This window comes from Notamacropus eugenii, chromosome 7 (assembly GCF_028372415.1).
Source record: "Notamacropus eugenii isolate mMacEug1 chromosome 7, mMacEug1.pri_v2, whole genome shotgun sequence".
Classification (NCBI taxonomy): domain Eukaryota; kingdom Metazoa; phylum Chordata; class Mammalia; order Diprotodontia; family Macropodidae; genus Notamacropus; species Notamacropus eugenii.
In genome coordinates this window covers 121,728,408-121,745,712 of record NC_092878.1, presented here as the reverse complement: position 1 = coordinate 121,745,712, position 17,305 = coordinate 121,728,408, and the positions used below count along the sequence as shown (strand labels likewise).

Below are 17,305 nucleotides of genomic sequence, written 5' to 3'. Positions count from 1 at the left end.
ACTGGAGTGGTTTGCCATTTCCTTTTTCAGTAGACTAAGGCAAACAGAGGTTTAGCGACTGTCTCAGGATCACACAGCTGGTAAGCATCTGAAGCTGGATTTGAAATCAGGTCTTTCAGACTTCAGGCCTGGTGCTCTATCCACTTTTGCCTAGAGTACTGAGAAGTTAAATGACTTGCCCAGGATCATACAACCACTTTGTGTCAGAGGAGAGACTTGAACTCAAGTCTTTCTAGCTTTCAGTCCAGCAGAGCCAAACTGCATCTTTTTATGCAGTTATTTGCAACAAAAATCCAGGGAGAACCTAAAGATGGGTTATGGACTTTTTCCAGGTGGTGGGAATTAAAAGCCTACATCTTGCTTTATAGGAAATTCAGATGACAGAAATCCAGGATAGAAGAATAGTTCATAAGCTCCTTGAGAGCAAGGTTGGAGTCTTATTTAGCTCTATATGTTCCTTAGCCCCAAGAACAGGACTTTGCACCCAGGAGGGGGTTTAATCAATGCTAGCTGAATAAATGAATGATGTGAGGGGTGATAGCAGCAATATAAGAATGGAGTACATAAGAAGACCTGGATTCAGTGGTGGAAGGAAATAGATGAAGGGGAGTAGGCCCCAGGTCAAGAAATGTCTCTGAGGGTTTATCAGTAGCCTGACCTCATCCCCACCCCGTGATGTCACATTGGCTCTGGCAGATGGATCTGATCTCATTACAAGCATCACCTATGAAGCAACGTATTAAACAAATTTCACCCTTTCTCACCTTTGGTGTCAAAGCTTTTTTGGAAAGGCAGGAGATAAACCCAGTGTCCAGCCAACTGGACATAGTCAAATGTCCAAGGTTGCATGGAAGTACAGCCGAATGCTTGCTAAAGGCAGATTACGCGTACCAGTGAGTGATAGATCAAACTCAAACAGAATGCTAATTGGACAACATCTGATCTCTACCCCAAGCAATCCTGGGGTGATAAACATACAAACACTATAGAACCAGACCCCCTTCTACCATTCTAGGAAACAGACTACTCTTCTCCATGGATTCTGTGATCTGGGGACACTTGCCTCCATCTTCTGACTCTTCTTTCTCATTGGCTGTCCCTTATGCCTGGAATACTCTCCTTCCTCATGTCTTCCTCTTGACTTCTTTGAAGACTTAGCTCAAATCTCACCTTGTACAAGAACCCTTTCCTAATGTTTGTTATTTTTCTCCCTGCCTTAACGTTTTGTTTGCTGTTCTGTTGTTTCAGTGGTGTCCAACACTTGGTGACCCATTTGGGGTTTTCTTAGCAAAGATACTTACGAAGAAGAGTCTTCCTACCTCTTGGCCTGGTGCTCTATCTGCCATATCCCCAGCTGACTTTGCACACCTCCTATTTCTGTTGTCACTCTTGGATTTTCTGCTCTCTTCTTATTTTGAAGCAAAGAAAAATAATTCAGATGTAAAGGGATCCAAGAAATCACTTTCTTAGCAAAGTGATTTGCCAGTTCCTTCTCTGGCTCAATTCTCTCTCTTTTTTAAACAGATGAGGAAACTGAGGCAAGCAGGGTGAAATGATTAACCCAGGGTCACACAGCTAGTAAGTGTCTGAGGCCAGATTTGAATTCAGAAAGATGAATCTTCCTGACTCCAGGCCCTTTGCTGTATCCCCTGTGCCATCTTCTCTCCCTTAATGCTAGTATCTTTCCCTCTAGGATTATCATCCATTTACACTGCCTGTATCTTATATGTATACATATGTGTGCATGCTATGTCCTCCATTAGAATGTGATCTCCTTTAGGGCAGAGACTGTGTCTTTGCCTTTCTTTGTATCCTTGGACCCCGATATAATGTTTGCCACATAGTAGGTGCTTAATAATTGCTTATTAACTGCCTGAGAATGAGAATTCAGCATTCTGAATTCATCTTTTTTCCACTGCATCCACAATTCCTTTCTAATGCCACTTCCTAAAGAGGGTGAACCAGACTTTAGCTAAGAATTAAGATTCTACCATAAGAATCTGGTTACAGACTCTGAAGTTGAGATAGACTGGACAGGGGCAAGAGGGCAATCCCCACTTGGAAGATTGAAAGAATCTTCTTTTGAAATGATCCTGCAGATCAAGGGGATCAGGTACTTAGCCTACCAATCCAGTTCATGTAAACAACTCAGATGAAAAAGTCCTACTTCGTTGTTTACTAACTTGTGCTAAAGTTGGCTCAAATATTCAGATATCTGCAACTAGTCAACAGAAAAGTGGTGAAAAGGGGGAAGGTATTAAAGAGAGAGTAGATCAATCAATCAATGAATTAGCAAGCATTTATCAAGTACCTACTATGTGTCAGGCATTGTGCTAGACCCTGGAGACTGAAACATGAAGAATGAGACTATATGTGTTCTCTCTCACTGATAGTGACATTGAGAAACACTGTTACCTGACTGAAAAACTGGACTTGAGGGATCTCAAAGACTTCTATTACCATATTTCAGGAAGGATCTTCCTACCCCCTCCACCTTTTACATCTGAATTGTTTTTCTGTGTTTCAAAATAAGAAAAGAGCAGGAAAACCAAGAGGGACAACGGAAATCATTAGGAGGTGTGCAAAGTAATCTAGGAGGTATGGCAGAAAGAGAGCCAGGCCAAGAGGTAGGAAGACTCTTCTTTCTGATTTTGAATCTGACCTCATGGACTTACTAGCTGTGTGACCCTGGACAAGTCACTTAACTCTATTTGCCTCAGTTTCCTTATCTGTAAAATGAGCTGGAAAAGGAAATTATAAACCATTCTAGTATCTCCACTGAGAAAATCCCAAATGGAATTACCCAGCATAAGACACAACTAAATGATAACAGCAAAGACAAGGAACCATATTGGGAATTCTCTTCCTTGTCTTGGGTGTCCCACATGGGTGAAGAGGGAAAAATGACTGACAGTCCTAGTTAAGCGATTAATTAACTACTGTTTGACCGACTATTGGGAAGATGAGTGACATTTCTAATTAGCAAGCATATTGCAGGTACTGTGCTAGGTACCAGAGGTACAAAGACAGCATGTACACATAAACTTAAGTTGGAAATAATATTAATACCAACTCATGTTGTTGGGAGGAATGAATGAAATAATGTATGCAAAATATTTTGTAAACATTAAGGCTCTATATAAATGGCATTATTATTCTTATTATTATAGAAAGTCATTCTTCTGATGAGTTTTTGGTTTGCTGACAGCTGTTAAAAATGGTGTTCATAAATTTTTATAGATTCACATTATGTCTGGGTGATTGTTGGCAGCAATTCTGTTTGTGATAATGGTCTTGTCCCAGTACAGTCTATTTCTAGAGTTATCAAGGATAGCTTGAGGTCTGCATTTTTAGCATGAAGATTTGTCATATTAGCTTATGAAAGATAATGAGTTTCTGATGTATAATTTTAACCACCAAGCCATGTCTTGTTAGATATTCCCCACATGCTAGATTTTTGCTGCCTATGGTAATGCAATGCCGCATTTTCACCATTTCCTTGTAGAATCCTCACTAGTCATTACATCTGGGATTTTTAGGTGACCTGCTCCTGCAATGCCATCATAAACTCAGATTTGCACCAAACGCCGACTTTTCTACATGCTCACTTGCAACTTTAGGAGTAATTAATATAGTTTGCAAAGTCTATGGACATTTTTAGTTTTTAGAAACTGAATTTCTATAAGAAAATTCACATAACTAATCCATTTGCTTGATGGCTCTTCATCAACATATATTTGGTTGAATGTATGCAAATGTTGCTTAAGAAAAGGTGGGATTTGGTTTCTCTCCACTCCATTCCACTTGTAGTCACAGGATGTAATCACAGTGAACTGTTTACCAGTTAACAAAGTGCTAATATATTCTTGGGTGAAAAGGTGGTCACCAAAGATGGACATTGTTATCTCTTTCTAAAGTAGTTTCTCTAAACCAAGAGAGGCATTGCCATTATTTGGATTGAAAATTGGTATGTCTCCCCTAGAACCTTTAAATAGGGAAGCCCTGGAGGTCTTGGCAATTGGGGAATTTGAGAGATAGGCTTTTCTTCACCATTTCATAGGTTCCATCTGAAAGTAAACCATTTCACTTACATTTGACAAATCCAGGTATATATCCATTTCCAGCCTTGTTTTTATTTGGTGAAGTGATGTCTGCTTATTCTAAAAGTATTTCTCTAAGTTTTTAACCTGTTTGCTATGTGCTCTGAGAACTTTTATTAATTCTCTTCTCTTTTGAGGAAGAAGTATTAATCTTTCCATAACACCTTGAGGTGGTGAATCCTGTGTTTTGTTTATATCGCATGAAGGTTTTTTCCTTTGGTTGATTTTTTAGGCTTGATTCCTAATCTTCTATAGGTCATTCTACAGTTCCAAAAGTAGCTGTTAAGAGGGATTCTCTTGATATATACAGATCTTGCCTAGAGGAGACCAACGCTTCACCCTTTCATTCAATCTGACCTCTGTATTCAAGCTAGAAACCTCCTCTCTCCATCTTTCCTCAGAATGCATTAAACATTTTAGAACTGTACACTTATTGAGTCTGAATGACAATTTGACACCTTTGGATAAAAATTCCCAGAGACAAAGCAACTTAATAGGACTTTTCCATGAAGCATATAATCATGCCATCCGCTTAGTTCCTTCTTTACCTTAGAAGTCACACTAATTTCTATTTAGGAAAGATGACAATAGGTTTAAGATTAGGCAGAACCGTAAAGGCTGAAATTCTCTCTCTGGCAGATCTCGTGCTTTACATCAGTTGTGACTAATGTTATTTTGGTAGAATACTTATAATAGAAAACAAATTCCCATGTGACTATCAAATACTGTAAAATTCTTACTATACATGTACATACATACATACATACATCATACATATATAAACACATATATATGTAGGACATGAATAATCCATAAGGATGGGATCAAAGACTTTGTGATGATTAAAGTACTATTAATAATTTGTGATTATACCTTGCATAATAAAATCATTATTACATGAACACATACAAAATAAACACAAGATAACCTTAATCTCCTGGGTTTTTAGTATTCTCATCTGAAAAATTAAAGGATTGGTCTCTGATGTCTCTTCCAATTACTTATCTATGATCCTCTCATAGGAATTCTCTTCCAGTAGAGAGGACTTCAATTACCTTTAGGTCATGTGCATTTTTACTCCATATGAGGTGGGGGGAGGGCAAAGTCTAAGTTACAGTATACAAGATACCCAGAGTCATTGCAAAATCTTACTCAGAGAGATGGCAGAAAGCCCAGCGCCCACTTTAACAAGAGTCAGGGTCCAGGGCCAAGGATCTTGTCCAACCATCTCATTTTCCCTAGGGAAAATGGACTTCAAAGGGGAGGTGATTTACTTGAGATCACACAGGTAGTAATTAGCAACACAGGAGTTGACAAAAAAGGAGATGCAGTGGGCTGTTTGTATGTGTGCGTGTTTTCTGTCTGTATTATAGCATACAGGTAATTATGGGTTTGTAGATGGTCTATGATTCAGTTCTTTTTGTCATGTCTCAGTCTTCTCCAAGAGGTTAATAAAAATATTATCTGTTCTAACCATCTAACTCAGTTCAAACCTTGCTAATATGAAAAATAAACAGACCTTGCCACATTCCCTGCCCTCACTCCCCAGTATATACCAGGTGTAGTCAAAATTGACATCCTGTGTCAGACTTCAGATACTTCAGGTTTTATTATGATCTTGGTCCTGTACGACCTCCATTTGATAATATGTATATGTGTATTTCAAGGGCACATGCTCACTAGGGTCCTAGAGGAACTCGTGGGCATTTTACTGAGATACTGGGTGCTGCACCATGTGCTCAGGACAATATAAGGTCATGGGATCATAGCTCTTGAGTGGGAAGGGGCTTCAGAGGTAATTTAATCCAAAGCTATCACATATAGTGCCAAAGCAACTCACAACACTCTCAGGTACAGCTGAACTAGATTAAAATAAATTGGGAAATATTTAACAAAATCAATAAAAGTACAACAAGACATAGATAATATTACATTTTAAAACTAAGTCAACTTGTGACTCACAGGGACCCTTTTGGTCTCCATTTCTATTTAGGCTTGACATCATTGATCTATTCCAGCCCCCTCAATTTGCCATTTATGAGAGGCCCACAAAGATTAAGTAACTTGCTTAAATTCATCCAGGTAATTCTTATTAAAAGTGGGGTTTAAATTCAGGTCCTCTTACTCCAAGGCCAGTTCTTTTTCTATTGTACTGTGCTACTGAGGCAGGTAGATGGCATAGAGCATAAAGTGCCAGGTCTGGAATCAGGAAGACTCATCTTCCTGAGTTCAAATTGGGTCTCAGAAACTTACTAGCTGTGTGACTCTGGGCAAGTCACTTAACGTCAGTTCCCTCATCTGTAAACTGAGTTGGAAAAGAAAATGGCAAACTGCTGCAGTATCTGTGCCAAGAAAATCCCAAAAAGGTTCACAAAGAGTGACTGAAAAAGAGCACCATGCTATCTTCCACTTACATCACCTGGAAATTTATAGCACTCTTAGAAAATTGTCCTAGGCCTGCCAACGTGTCCTACTCTTCTGTCCTTCCCAGTACACATGCACAATACTCCCATATTCCATGGAAAACTAGTTCAAAGTACAACTATAGTTGAGTTATTTGAATCTGAAAGTAAATCATTGCCTTATGTCCAGGGAAAGGCTTTATCTTGGGTGTTTCAAACTGAAATGGACCTCAAGGCATCTTTGCTACAACATTCTTAACAGGTATTCATCCAGCTTCCAGTGATGGAAAACTTTTAATCAATAAGGCATCTTATTCTACTTTTGGACATCTCTAATTGTTAGGATGTTTTCTCTTCTATTCATAATCAAAGTCCCCAACATAGTATAACTAAAGCCTTAATAATAATATAATGTGTTATTCTAATTTAATTCCAATTCTAAGTGAATTCATAATGTGCTATTCTCACCAGCAAGCGATATGTATTTAGCAAATATTTTTGAACACCTATAATGTAGCTAAAATCTTAGGTGTGTATAGTACTTTACAGCTTTCAAAGGTTCTCATATTATTGAATATATATATGAAAAAGTAGCATCACATCCACAAAAGAGAAACAAAATCTCAGAACAAAGAACTCATCTTTTAAGCCTGTTAGGCACTATATAAAAAGAGGAAAAATAATTAAGTACCTTCTATATGCCAGACACACTACAAAGTGCTTTACAAGCATCTCATTTTATCCCCACGCTGAAGCTTCTGAACATTGCCACATAAAGGATAGGTATCAGGGACCTGACCCATGGTTTCACTGGTATATGAAACTCCTGTATGGGAAACCTCCCTTTACCAGTGCAAGTTGGCACCTTTTCTGGAATTTATAGTCTTAGAAAAATATTGAGAGTAGAAAAGTGTCAAACTCAGCCCTCAAGCCCAAAGTTCTGCCCCAACCAAATGAAAATATAATTGAGAAATGTTTAGCAAAGTAAATAAAACATGTTTTATTTAGGCAATGTTAATTTGTCGTTTTCTAAATCAATAAACTGCCTTGCAGGGATCTGTTTCTGTCAGAGTGTAGGGGTCACACATAAAACTTGTGTCTGCCAAGATGTGGGACTTCAACTCAGGTCTTTCTGGCTTCAAGGTCTTGACTTGGCTCAGCTGCCCTAGAAGGGAATGGAGGTAGTGTCTCTTGAGCCCTCCTGGGAATATAGATGTAAATGAAAGCACTCTTCTCAGGTGCTGAAGAACGGAGAGGTTTCTTCTTCACTGTAAGCAATTTTACAGTGGAAGAAAGAGGCCCAGTCTGTGAGCCACAAGAAAGACCTTTCTATAGCCACTCAGTGTAGAGGTAGGAGATATGGGTGGATAGAAAGTTTAGTCTGCATTGTGACATAGGAGCCATTAAACACTCTACCCCAGGAGTCTACTATCACCACCTGCTAGAATTCCCTCCGTAATTTCTTCATAGCCCAGGGATTCTCAGGCTGTCACTATCTCTTATAAAGAAGAGCCCAACACTGGAGAGCAACAAAACAAAGAAGATGGTAACCATAGCAAGAAGGAAAGATGACTCTTACTGGAAATGGGAGACAGTAGCAGGATGGTAGTAGGTCTTTAGTAGAAGATGGGGGAGGAGGGACTGGAAAAGGAGCAAGGAGGAACAAAGCTGTCAGCAGATGTACAGAGTTTCCATATTCCCTTACTAGGGTTCCACCCAGTCTAGTATTGTAAGTCTCTAAGGGAGAGTTTATAGAAAGAATTCTTTTAGGTTTCCCTAGAAGTGGTGAAGTCCTCCAGATGCTGGTATTTGTGGATGATGTATTCATTACCTCAAGCCCTTGAATACAATAGGACTTCTTCAAGGATCAGAGAACTAAGAAATAATAGAGCTGAGTTTTCATAGAGTCTAGAACTGAGCTGCATAGGGTCTAGAACAGACCATGCACAGAGTATAGAACTGACCTTGCACAGAGTCCAGAACAGTGTTCATAGAATTTAGAACTGAGCATGTGCAGAGTCTAGACCTGAACATGCACAGAGTCTAGAGTTGAGTGTGCACAGATTCTAGAACTGCAATGGCATGGAGTCTAGAACTGAGCAGGCACAGAGTCTAGAACTGAGCATTCATGGAGTCTAGAGCTGAGAAAGAAGCCATATGTAGGGAGTCCCCAAGAACGAGGAATTTGTTTCTCTACACTGCACCACCTGGGGAGCCTCCTGGTTCTGTTCTCTGCTCATGATCATCTCTTCATTCTCTCAGTTCTTCTACAGGAAGCCTCTCCCAATCCCTCTTAATTCAGGTGCCTTCCCTCCGTTCTTTACTTCCTATTTAACCTGTCCATAAGTTGTTTGTATATGTTTGCTTGATGTCTCCTTAATACTGTGAGTTCCTTGAGAGTCAGAATTATCTTTTGCTTTTCTTTGCTTCTCCAGCTCTTGGCACAATGCCTGGCACATAATAGGCACTTAATCATGCTTATCTACCTTTGACTCAGCTCTGATCCCTGTGAGTCCTCTCCCCAGACTTGTCTGGTCCCTCCTAAGGGCCAAGTCCAAGGATAAGGCTCAGATCTACAATAGTCATCCTATTGCCAATAGACTAATAAGAAGTACTTTTGCCCTGGTTAGCCTATCAAAGAGACATAATCAAAGTCCCTGACATGATATAACTAAAACCTTAATAATAAATAACACCTATTTTCATCGGCAATATATATCCTCACAACAACCCCAAGAGGTTGGAGCAATTATGATGCCCACTTTACAGTTGAGGAAACTGAGCCAGGTTCACACAATTAAGAAGTGTGTGAGATAGGATTTGAATTCAGGTCTTCCTGACTTCAATCTCAGGACTATGCCCCCTAATTGCCTCATCGAGTGTGATAAGTGTGCAAGAAGGACAAAGCAAAGAGTTTAGAGAATCATATGACTTCCAGATGGAGGTGCTTAGAGATGACTTTATGAGTTGGCTGGTATCTGAACTAAGAGGAAAGAGTAAAGGAAAGGGGAGAATGACAAAGGGGAGAGTGGGGAAGACAGATAGAGACAGATAGAGGTACATGAAGAGAAAGACAAACAGAGAGGGAGAGAGGAGCAGGCAGAGGCAGAAAAAGAGAGAATAAATGAAGTAAAGGGAATAAATGCTAGGAGGAGAATCCAAAGAAGAAGAAATGAATGAAGAAGCAAAGACATTTGAGGTGGGGTAGAAGGGAATTGAAAGAAATGACATTAAATGACTGGAAAAGATAAATGAAGATAGAAGATATTTGTTGGCATTAAAGACACAGATGTTCAATAAATGTTTTGCCTCTGTTACCAAGAGAGTTCAGAACAGTTAAAAAGCCAGCATGCCTGGTCTGTTTTTATCTTGTCATTGATAGGCTATCTTGTGAAATCTGTAAAGGGGAATTCTGTGTTAGTATATGTCTTAATAATCTCATTTTCTGTTAACAAACTCCTACAGGGCAAGAATGTTTCACCCACATAAATAACTATATATGATATCTCAGTACAATGTAGGTGGCTAACCCATTTAATTATTTTAAAGAGCTATACTATGATAAAATCCACATAGAATTAGAACATATAACAATAATGTTTAATTAAAATGCTTAAAATAGAAGCACTGGCAACAAATACATAGAAGCTAAAATACATAGAAGTCCCATTTAAAAAAAAAGATGTAACCAGCATTTTCCTCTGATATTTTCTTATACTCCTGAGAAGCCAGGGAAAAGCTACTACAATAAGGGAGTTACCTGTGATAAAACTTTAAATATTAGACTCATTTTGGTCAAGTTGCTCCCTTCCCCCATTTAGGGGCTGTCTATGATTATGTTGAACTCAGTAGAAAATCAACTGAAGAGAGGCAGCATTCTTTCAGTTTCTGAAATGCAGTTCTAAAGGGAGGCATATATAAAGAACAGTAGAGAATTATAACTGTTATGAATTATAGTTGCCACATTTGCCTGATAGTCCCTACCTTCTTCCCTGCATGTGTGTGATTCACTTAAATATGTATGAATTCACTTAAATCCAATTCACATGCAAATCAAGATATTATCCTATGATATCATTGATCCTCTTTGAAAACAGAGGATGAACCACTGAGTGAAGATTATGGAGGACTTGGTTTTAAATCTCAACTCGGTTGTTTCCCTATCCTTTCTTGTATTTGATTATCTTTAATTGTTTTAGAGAAATTGTCAGTAAGGAGGGATAGGAAATTTGAACAAACAAAAAAACCCAAAAAAACCCAAGTCTACAACTGTACCATCTGATGTGGCTACCAACAAAGGGAAATGTGAAATCAGGTTATATTATTTGGAGTAGCATCCATAACAAAAGAAGCAAGAATCTTTCTGAATGCTTCATTAGTGTATTTTTTTTTTCCAATTTTGAACACATTTTAATAAGGATATTTAGAAGCTGGAAAATACACAGGAAGGTCACTGTACTTGAAACATAATATTAAAATTAGTTGGAGGAAGTGGAGATGTGTAACCTGGAGAAAAGGAGATTGGGGAGGCAAGACAACATCCAGTGGAAGACAGACATAATGGCCAGGAAAGATGATTCACCTAGCAGAAATGATACTTAGCAGAAAATTGCAGTAGATAGGAGCATGCCAACGATATGACAGCTTTTAATACAATTGCTTCTCATTCTTTCCTATTTTTTTATTTTAAAAGCTCCTTTTGATTTATAATGAAAACTTCTCTCCATCTCCAGAGGAAGAACTGATGGAGTCTGAAAGCAGACTGAAGCATACTCTTCCTTTATTTTTCTTGAATTTTTTTTGTCTGTTTTCTTTCACAACATGACCAACATGGAAATGTTGGGGCAGCTAGGTGGTGCAGTGGATAGAGCACCAGTGCAGGAGTTGGGAGGACCTGAGTTCAAATCTCACCTCAGACACTTGACACTCACTAGCTATGACCTTAGGCAAGTCGCTTAACCCCAATTGCTTCATCCTGGGTCATCTCCAGTCATCCTGATGAATGAATATCTAGTCACTGGATTCAGATGACTCTGGAGAAGAAGTGAAGCTGGTGACCTGCACAGCCTTCCCTCACTCAAAACAAAGTCAAGTGCAAGTCATGTCATTATTTCTCTGATGGCCTGGTCTTCTTTGGCAATGAAGGACTAACAACATGGAAATGTGTTTTGCATGATTGCATATGTATAACCCATATAAACTGCTAGCTATTTCAATGTGGGGAGGGGAGGAAAAAGAGAGAGGGAGAAAATTTAGAACTCAAATTTTAAAAAAACTGAATGTTAAAAATTGTTTTTTTTACATATAATTGGGGGAAAAAAATAAAATATTTTTAAAAGCTCCCTTAAGGTTTGCATATATCCCACTCTGCTCCTATAGATGCTAAAAGTTCTTGTTGCTTTTTAAATGACCATCTTGGAAAGGTATGTTCACCTTCTCCAGGTGTTTAATTTGAAGATGAAGTTCAATTTTCTGTCACTTATAGTATATGCAATTTTAATTATTTCTGCCATTCTTTGTCTAGAGCAAAAATTCATTTGCAGTTTGAATGGGTGGTTTTTTGGTAAGTGGGGTTTTTCTTCTTGGCTATTTCTAGGATAATCTCTGTCATAATTTTGATGATAATATAGCTAGGCAAATTTAATTGGTGTGAGTGTCCTTTAAATTCTATTAATCCTTAATTTTTCTCATTTTAAAATTTTCTAGGGGGTGGAGCCAAGATGGTGGAGTAGAAGGACAGACCTGCTCTTAGATCTACCCTCAAAGCACATAAAATATCTGTAAAAACTGACTAAACAAATTCTAGCACAACAGAAGCTACAAAATGACAGAGTGAAAGAGATTTCCAGCCCAAGACAACCTGGAACGCGAACAGAAAAGGTCTGTCACACTGGGCTCAGAGTGGAGCGCAGCCCAGCTTTGGCCATGTGGTGCAGCAGGGACAGGACTAGAGCAGGCGGAATTCTGGGCAGCAGCTGTCATTCCCAGATCCCCACAAATGCCAGAGACAGCTTCAAAGGTCAGTGAGAAAGCTCTTTCACCTGGATGGGAAGGGAGCAGGGTCCTCCCTTAGCCACAGACCCAGGGTGGCAACAGTTGCTGAGGAAGCAGTATCCATTTTAGGAGACCTCAGCCTAAAGCCCCTGAGGGAATCAAGCCACTGATCTGGATCTCAGCCCTGAGTGGTGGTCCTGGGGTGAGGAGGACCACTGGCTTGGTGGAGCTGGAGACAGTTGTGGAGAGGGAACCCTACTCACAAATCATGGGCAGAAAGGAGTACTAGTGGGTGCTCCCAGACCAGAGTGCTGGCCAGGAGAGGAATAAACTCCTCTCCCTTGATTGTGCCACCTTGGAGGAACTGAGAACTTACAGATCCCTAGAGTATCCCCTTCTCTTGACAAAGGACTCAAAAGTCAAGTAACTGGCTGGGAAAATGCCCCCAAAAGGGGGAAAAAAATAAGACTATCGAAGGTTACTTTCTTGGTGAACAGGTATTTTTCTCCATCCTTTTGGATGAGGAAGAACAAAACATAACAGCAGGGGAAGACATCAAAGTCAAAACTTCTTCATCCAAAAGCTCCAAAATACATGTGCAATAGTCTCAGGCCAGGGAAGATCTCAAAAAGGATTTTGGGAATCAAGTAAGAGAGGTGGAGGAAAAATTGGGAAGAGAAATGAGAGGAATGCAAGAAAATAATGAAAAGCAAGTCAAAAGCTTACCAAAGGGGATCTAAAAAAATGCCAAAGAAAATAACACCTTTAAAAATAGACTAACCCAAATGGCAAAGAGGTCCAGAAAGTCAATGAGGAGAAAAATGTTTTAAAAAGCATAATTATCCAAATGGAAAAGGTGGTTCAAAAGCTCACTGAAGAAAATAGTTCTTTAAAAATCAGAATGGAGCAGATAGAAGCTAGTGACTTTATGAGAAACCAAGAAATTACAAAACAAAACCAAAAGAATGAAAAAATTGAAGATAATGTGAAATATCTCATTGGAAAAACAATTGACTTGGAAAATAGATCTAGGAGAGACAACTTAAAAATTATGGGGCTACCTGAAAGTCATGATGAAAAATGAGCCTTGACATCATAGTTCAAGAAATTGTCAAGGAAAACTGCCCTGACATTCTAGAATCAGAGGGTAAAATAAATATTGAAAGAATCTACCAATCACCCCTGAAAGAGATCTGAAAAGAAAAACTCCCAGAAGTGTTGTAGCTTGATTCCAGAATTTCCAGGTCAAGGAGAAAATATTGCAAGTAGTCAGAAAGAAACAATTAGAGTATTGTGGAAATACAATCAGGATAACACAAGATCTAACAGCTTCTACATTAAGGGATCAAAGGGCTTGGAATACGATATTTCAGAAATCAAAGGAACTAGAATTAAAACAAAGAACTGCCTACCCAGCAAAACTGAGTATAATACTTCAGGGGAAAAAATGGTCCTTTAATGAAATAGAGGACTTTCAAGCATTTTTGATGAAAAGACCAGAGCTGAAAAGAAAATTTGACTTTCAAACACAAGAATCAAGAGAAGCATGAAAAGGTAGCAAATTCATTACAATTTAACATGCCAGTTATGTACTATGTATTGTGCCAGGTGCTAAAGATATCAAGATGAAAAAGAAACCTTTCCTGCCTTCAAAGAGTTTGCATCCAAATCATAGGGAAAACAGGGGATCTTTTAAGTTGGGGTCAAATGTTTATTTTATTACCTCCAGAGAGATGCCTAAGTGTTAGTTTCTTAAACATCAATAGCCTTAGACAAAAAACAAAACACATTTTATTGATGTCTTTGCCTTAACATCATAATCATTTCAACTCTGCTCTTAATTCTTCCTTGGTTTTCCACCCCGTTTCTTTTCCTTCTTGAATGAGAATGGAAGTTACTACACATTGATTTGTGACCACACAGAGGAGGCTTAAGAAAGGGGCAATATCTGTTGAGTAATCATTTGAACAGAAAGGCTGGGGGAGGAAGGAGCAGGAGAGAGAGATTTTGGAATATGAATACCTGGACTATGTTCTTTTTGAACTCCTTTGTGGCTTACATAAAAAAAATTAAAAAATTAAAAAAAAAGACAGTCTGAGGAGATCTCCTCATCTGGGAGAAGATGTCCATACAGACGCAGTGATGCGTTCTTTTTTATTTTTACATATAAATTTTAAGAGGAATACCCAAAAAAATTTTCTAGGGAATTTTCTTGCATAACAATTAAATATAGTAGTAAGATTCTTTCTTGTATTTTGTCTGGGAACCTGATAATACTTTCATTTTTTTTCCTGAGCTTTGTTGTCTGTCACCTTTATCTTCAAAATGTCTGAGAAGTTTTCCAGTAGGATAGGTTTTTGAGCTTGTTTCTGTTTCCTACGTTTTTCCTAACTATTCTGGCCTCCAATAAAACAATTTTGTTCCTCAATGAATTCTTTATTTTATTTATATTCTTCTTGAATATTTTGAAACAATTGAATTTTTTCATACTTTTTATCTTTCATTATTTAATACCATGCTATTTCTTTTGTACTGACTTAATATCATCTTTTATTTCTTTATCGTTTCCTTCTTTTATTATTCATATGGTAATAATTGTAGCTTCATTCTTGGGGAGCTATAGCTGATAACCATATATTTTCCTTGCATTTTGGCTTTAGTTTCTTACATGTCATAGTATTTATTCATTGTATTGGAATTGTTAATACATTTCTTTCCTTGACTCTTCTTAAAAATCAAATTTTAACTAACATAAAGTAGTTGACATAAGTAAGAAAGCCAGAAAAACTCAGAAACCATCTTAACTAACAAACACTTACTATTTTCACTATGCAGACATATATGGCAATAGTAGAAGCACCAGCTTAGCGTACAATGGATGGAATCCTAATAAAGTTACTGGAGTGGTTCACCATTTCCAACTTGAGCTCATTTTACAGATGAGGAAACTGAGACAAACAGGGTGAAGTGACTTGCCCAGGGTCACACAGCTAGGTGTCTGAGGCTAGATGTGAACTCAGAAAGATGAGTCCTCCTGATTCCCAGCTCAATGCTCTATCCATTGCACCACCTTGCTGACCTTATTAGGTATTAGAAAAAGTCAAATTAATTGTTGTAGAAGGTCTAACTGGCTCAATCTTAGTTTTCCTTGCCCCATTTTCCACCATTCTGCCTCTATGACTGTGGAAGCAGAAGGAGACTACAGAGAACTAATGCTAATTTTGTATTATCTGTTTCATGAATTGTCATGGTCAAAAAATTCATTACCTAATGCTCAACCTGCTGGTAATGGCTAATATACTGTATAAGTTTTTTCTTATCTGGAATATATATATATATATATATATATATATATATATATATATATATATATATATATATATATATATATATATATATTGATGTTCATTACTGATAGAGAGGATCAAGGTGACATTTGAGCTGGGATTTGGGGGATGGTTGGGGGATGGAGGAAAAAATAGAAGAAAATAGGCATAAGCATTTATTTAAGGACATATCACATTTTTGGGAAGAAGATGGCATCTTGACACTCTGCATCTGTACTCAATTAAGGCTTCACCAATAGGGAAAATTGAGAATCAAGTGGACTTCAACTTACCAGGAAGGACCCTGCATCAAGTTACAGGAGTTTCATAGGACAGGACAATGAATGGCAATCACAGCTCTAAAGCAAATCCTTGAAACACACATCAATTGAGACAATACTTGATTCAGTCCCTAATGTTTGAAGTTGCACTGGCTTTTGTTCTACCACTGATTTTACTTTGTCCTCCAAAGAATTTTGAGACATTTTTTTTCTGGGATGAAACTCTAGAGAAGCACCTGCAGAGGGTATAGAGGATCTATTACCATGGTTTCTAATCTCTTAACTGCTTGATCAGGTCATTCAAACCACTATGTGTCTCCAAGTCAAACACAAGGTGAATCTGAAAAAGAATATGTACTTCTTCCCCATCCTAACCAATAGTATTTGTTCCAACAGAACTTATATCTGTACTTACTAAATAAATGCTTATCTGGGATAAGTACTCACCGTCTGACAAAAACTGCTGGGAAAATTGAATAACAGTGTGGTGGAAACTGGGCATAGCCCAATGCCTGACATGGTACACAAGAATAAAGTCCAAATGGATACAAGATCTAGCATAAAGAGAACAACTATAAACACATTAGGGGAGCAAGGAATATTGTATTTGTCAGATTTATGGAGAATGGAGAAATTTCTGACCAAACAAGAGATGGAGAACATTATGAAGTGCAAAATGAATAATTTTGATTACATTAAATTGAAAAGTTTTTGCACAAACAAACCTAATGAAACCAAGATTAGGAGGGAAGCAGAAAAGTAGGACAGAATTTTTGCAACTAGTGTCTGTAATAAAGACCTCATTTCTAAAATATATAGAGAACTGGGTCAAATTTACAAGAATACAAGTCATTCCCCATTGATAAATGGGCAAAAGACATAAACAGGCAGTTTTCAGAGAAAGAAATTAAAGCTATCTATATTCATATGAAAAAATGTTCTAAATCACTACTGATTAGAGAAATGCAAATCAAAACAACTCTGAGGTACCACATCGCATCTATCATATTGGCTAACATGACAAAACAGGAAGATGATAAATATTGGAGAAGATGTGGGAGAACTGGAACACTAATTCATTGTTGGTGGAGCTGTGAGCTGATCCAAGCATTCTGGAGAACAATTTGGAACTATGCCCAAAAGGTTACAAAAATGTGCATAGCCTTTGACTCAGCAATATCTCTTCTAGGACTGTATCCCAA

At 38.1% G+C, this 17,305-nt stretch overlaps 1 long non-coding RNA gene across 1 annotated transcript in view; it reads left to right on the top strand.

Moving 5' to 3' along the window:
* LOC140513907 (uncharacterized) overlaps positions 1 to 14,924 on the top strand; it is a 49,280-nt gene extending 34,356 nt beyond the window's left edge. Inside the window, exon 2 of the long non-coding RNA XR_011970413.1 lies at positions 12,209 to 14,924. This is a non-coding gene — a long non-coding RNA (uncharacterized lncRNA). The remainder of the gene's footprint in view (positions 1 to 12,208) is intronic.
* Positions 14,925 to 17,305: the final 2,381 nt, after the last annotated feature.